The sequence below is a fragment of the Triturus cristatus genome, chromosome 3_2, assembly GCF_964204655.1.
Source record: "Triturus cristatus chromosome 3_2, aTriCri1.1, whole genome shotgun sequence".
NCBI classification, from domain to species: Eukaryota; Metazoa; Chordata; class Amphibia; order Caudata; family Salamandridae; genus Triturus; species Triturus cristatus.
Window position 1 is genome coordinate 1,142,308,559 of NC_140584.1, and position 5,023 is coordinate 1,142,313,581.

The 5,023-nt window shown below is 53.9% G+C and overlaps 1 non-coding gene across 1 annotated transcript; it reads left to right on the forward strand.

Moving 5' to 3' along the window:
* Positions 1 to 281: 281 nt before the first annotated feature.
* LOC146859281 (U11 spliceosomal RNA) lies at positions 282 to 425 on the forward strand. Its single transcript, XR_014980387.1, has one exon. It is a non-coding gene; the product is annotated as a U11 spliceosomal RNA (small nuclear RNA).
* The last annotated feature ends 4,598 nt before the right edge of the window (positions 426 to 5,023 follow it).

Consider the following 5,023-nt stretch of genomic DNA (forward strand, 5'->3'; position numbering starts at 1 on the left):
AGGTAACGTGCTTAGCCCTGTAGTCGTGGGTCCGTGTATGCCCAGTCCGCACGTACAGTTTACACTGACTGCGCATGACAATTCAGTCAGCCCAGCCCTGGCCCCAGCCCTCCTGATGCCCCACCCTGAGACTGAAGACCACACAGCTGCGCCGTGCGCAGGCTCAGCACGCAGATCTTCCCTAAAACGCATATGGTGTGGTATTTAAGTGACCTATTTCTTTGCTCTACAAGACACAGAACTAGCCGCCAGGCACAGTGTTATACCAGGTACACTTGGCTAAAAAGGGTTTCTGCCGTGAGTGGCACACAGGGGGCTTCGGGGTAACTCTGAGCTTCTTGTGCGGAATCGATATCAAGAGATTTCGGAAACATAAATTTTGTTACCGGGGCTCCTGGTGCATGCACCTTGTACTATATGAGCAAGCATTGAGCGACGAGTTAACTTTAACACTAGGTCCCAGAGTTCAGTTGGACCCTGTCTCATAGCTGCCAAGGTTTCAATTGCTGTGTGACATTTTCATAATTTCAGTGTAATTATGAGTGACATTTCAAGGACTATGAGTAACACTTTCTACCGAGCAAAATCAAGCAATGTAGAAGAGGGAAACATATAAATATCAGAAATTACACCCATTTGAGCAATGTGAAACTCTAAGGAGATCTTAAAACAGCTGCAAATCACCAGAAATGGAAGGGGACTAACCTATTGCCATTTTAACCTGATCGGACAGTGACTACAGACACTCTGTGTAAGACCTGGGGTCTCCAGGCCCTATGGGGCGGTAACGTAACACGAGCGGTCGGGCCACCAAAGGTCTGTGTGTAAAGCAACCATACAACACGCACCTCACATACAACGAGGAACACACACAATAAGTGACGCCACACTGTAGGAGTTATGTAAATACTCAAGTTTATCCAAGTAGATCACGTTAGATGCAGTTCATGAGGTAGCAGTACATTTCATATGCTGATAATACAATAGCTAGCGATGTACATATCAGTCAGGAGCTATAAAGGCTGTTCATACCATATATGCAATTCATGAAATAACAGTACTGCCTGGGGCACAACTACCAAACACGTAGCTGTACACGTGCTCTTCACCTTCTTGTCGCGTTGTGCGCGCTAACCGGGGACGACCTCAGAACGGGGCATCTAACATGGAGAGCTACTCGCAACAAAGGACATTTAGCACTTCAAGGTAGAACAGGAGCAGCAGAGCGCTACTCGTAACCTCTGGCACCTAGCACTGCAGTAGGAAACATGAATAACAGAGCGCTACTCGTAATCAATAGCGCGTAACATTTCAGTATGGCATATGAATAATAGAGCGCTACTCGTACTCAATAGCACCTAACACTTCAATATGGCATATAAATAACAGAGCGCTACTCGGACTCAATAGCACGTAACACTTCAGTATGGCATATGAATAACAGAGCGCTACTCGGAATCAATAGCACGTAACACTTCAATATGGCATAGGAATCACAGAGCGCTACTCGGAATCAATAGCACCTAACACTCCAATATGGCATATGAATCCCAGAGCGCTACTCGTAAATGGGATTTTCGAGCGCTGCTCGTGCTCGGGTGCAGTCAGTGTCTAACACGGGGCTGTCCGCAGGGAGTGCACGGGACTTGCGGAGCGAGTCTCTTGCTCCGGTGCAGTTCGTAGGCACCGCGCTTCAGGGCAGACACGGGGGTACCAGGAGGGGATCCCTCGGCGGGGTCTCTCCGTCGCGATGACAGGGGGAACTCCCACGGAGAGGGAACCCGGGCCCAGGGTGCGGTGTGGCTCCCAACCAGCAGGAAGCGCACCGGGGGCGATCCCAGCCTTCGGGCTTACCTCGATCTCCGCGCTGGAAGGCGTCCGTTCCCGCGATGATGGGGGCACTCGTTCTCGGCCTCGCGCACTTCTCCGCTCAGCTGCAACGGCAGCGACGGGGCCCTGGGCTTCTCCACGGGCCTCACGACACGGCAGGGTACTTCTTCCGGCCTCAGGGTCGCGGCGGTGAGTGCGCTGGCTTGCTCATCACGGGGGGTGCTGAAGTTAAGGATGGGGGTTCTGTGTTCAGCGGAGCCCGCTGCCGGGGGTCCCAGACCAGGGCAGGGAGCGCACGGGTCACAGCGCTAATACCTGGTTGATCCCCAGTGGTTCTCCAATCAGCTTCACATCAGAGTTCAGGGGTCAGTCTGGACACGCAGTCTCAGTGCTTTGGCTTGTAAGTTTAAAGTTCAGTCTGGACACGCAGTCTCAGTGCTTGGCTTGTAAGTTCAAAGTCCAGTCTGGACACGCAGTCTCAGTGCTTGGCTTGTAAGTTCAAAGTCCAGTCTGGACACGCAGTCTCAGTGCTTGGCTTGTAAGTTTCTGTTCTTAGATGTCAGATAAGGTCTTGTTGGCGCAGATGTATCTGGCGCCCTTAAGGGGTTCTGTTGCAGGGGGGTAGGGATGGAGAAGGCGACTAGGTCCTTCCTAGTCAGGCTGGGCAGAGGTTCTCTGGGTCCTCCTACTGCTGGGCAAGATCAGTGGGTTTCACAGGGTCCCTCACTCACTTAAGAGGCAGCACCTAAATCCTGTCACTCTCAGAGGCATAAGTCCCTGGCTAGGCCCTACCGCCTACACTCCTGGTGGATTCTTCCAGCTCTGCTTCACCCCAATGGCCAACTCACCACAAAAGTTTCCCTCCCACTCTTAAGTAGCCCTAGGTCAGGTGACCTCTAGCCAAGGCGGCAAAAGTAAAACCCCACCTCCCTTCTAGAAGGTTCCAGCACATTCCAGGAGCTTCCCCACTCTACCTATGGGACAAAAAGGCGGGCTGGAGTCGCAACATTGTTGTGGGGTTCCAGCCAGCTCCTGGCAGCTAGGGTGCTACTATGAAAGACCACTCTGCAGTAGCAGGGGTCTGTGGCAGCCATCTTGGGAGAAGGGAGCACCTGCACCTTAACACTGATTGGCAATGAAAAGGCGCCCGGAGACCTAGTCCAACATGAAAATGAGGGTGGAAAAAATGAGGCACTATACAAAAATAGAAGGGGAGACCACCCTAGGGCTGACAGGTCCAACATGCGTCCCCCCCCCAGCCGAAAGAGGGGAGAGCTACCCAACCTCTAGGGATTTCTCATCACTAAGGCGGAAAAACCTGGAGAGACCATCAGCATTGGCGTGGTCAACTCCGGGCCGATGTTCCACCCGAAAGTCCATCCCCTGTAGGGAAATGGACCACCTCAACAACTTGGGGTTTTCGCCTCTCATCTGCATGAGCCAGCGAAGGGGCCGGTGGTCGGTCTGAATAAGGAAGTGAGTTCCAAAGAGGTATGGCCTCAACTTCTTCAGTGCCCAGACCACCGCGAAGGCTTCTCTCTCAATGGTGCTCCATCGCCGTTCCCGAGGGAGGAGTCTTCTGGATATGAAGGCCACTGGTTGATCTTGGCCCTCGGTATTGAGTTGCGAGAGCACCGCACCTATGCCGTGCTCTGAGGCGTCTGTCTGTACAATAAATTCCTTGCTGAAATCTGGTGTTGCTAGTACTGGAGCGGTACACATCGCCTGTTTCAGCGTGTCAAAGGCTTCCTGGCATGCAGCTGTCCATATGACCTTGCGAGGTTGCTTCTTGGAGGTCAATTCCGTCAAGGGGGCTACGATGGTACCATATCCCTTGACGAACCGGCGGTAATACCCAGTGAGGCCGAGGAAAGCTCGGACCTCTGTTTGGGTCTTGGGGGGCTCCCAAGCCAAGATGGTCTCTATTTTGGCCTGGAGGGGTTGCACCTTACCTCCGCCCACCAGGTGTCCCAGGTACACGACAGATCCCTGTCCAATCTGGCACTTGCTGGCTTTAATTGTTAAGCCAGCGCGTTGCAGCGCCTGCAATACCTCCTGGAGGTGTTGCAGATGGTCCTCCCAGGTGCTACTGAAGACAGCTATGTCATCCAGGTAGGCCGCTGAGAAGGACTCCAGGCCAGATAGTACCTGATTCACTAACCGCTGGAATGTGGCCGGAGCATTTTTGAGCCCAAAGGGCATCACTCGAAACTGGTAGTGGCCCTCTGTGGTGGAGAATGCTGTCTTCTCCCTTGCTCCATCGGCCATGGCAATCTGCCAATATCCGGATGTCAGATCAATGGTGCTGAGGTACCGGGCTGCTCCCAGCCGGTCCACCAGCTCGTCTGCTCGTGGGATGGGGTGAGCATCTGTCTTCGTGACAGAGTTCAACCCCCGGTAGTCCACACAGAACCGAAGCTCCGGTGTCGTACCCGGTGGGGCCGCTTTCGGCACCAACACCACTGGACTAGCCCACGGGCTGCTGGAAGGTTCTATCACCTCCAGCATCTTTGCCACCTCACGCTGGATGCTATCCTTCACTCGGTCAGAGAGCCGGTAAGACTTGTTCTTCACCGGTGGGCTGTCCCCTGTGTCCACATCATGGGTACAAAAATGAGTGATTCCAGGCGTGAGGGAGAACAACGAGGCGAACTGTCCCAGGACATGGCGACAGTCCCTCTGTTGCTCTGGGGTCAAGGATGGGGAGAGGACTACACCTTCCACCGAACCATCCTTCTCTTGTACCGCTAGAAGGTCAGGAAGAGCCTCACTCTCTTCCTCTTCGCTCCCATCCGTCACCATAAGGAGAGCAAGCTCTGATCGCTCATGGTGCGGCTTCAGGCGGTTGACGTGGAGCACCCTGAGGGGCTGACGGGGGGTTTTCATATTGATTACGTATGTGGTCTGGCCTCGCCGCTCCACAATGTCGAACGGGCCAGTCCACAGGTCCTGGAGGGCACAAAGCTCCCCAGGTTCCATAACCCACACCTTCTGTCCAACGTCTAACTCGACCGTCCGAGCGTTGCGGTCATACCACTCCTTCATCACGGTCTGGCTAGCCTCCAGGTTCTCTGTGGCTGCCTTCCACAGCTTGGCCATCTGGCTGCGGAACGCCAGCATGTAGCTGACAATGTCACGGGGAAGCTTCTGTGAAGTCTTCTCCCACCCCTCTTTCACTAAACTGAGGGGACCC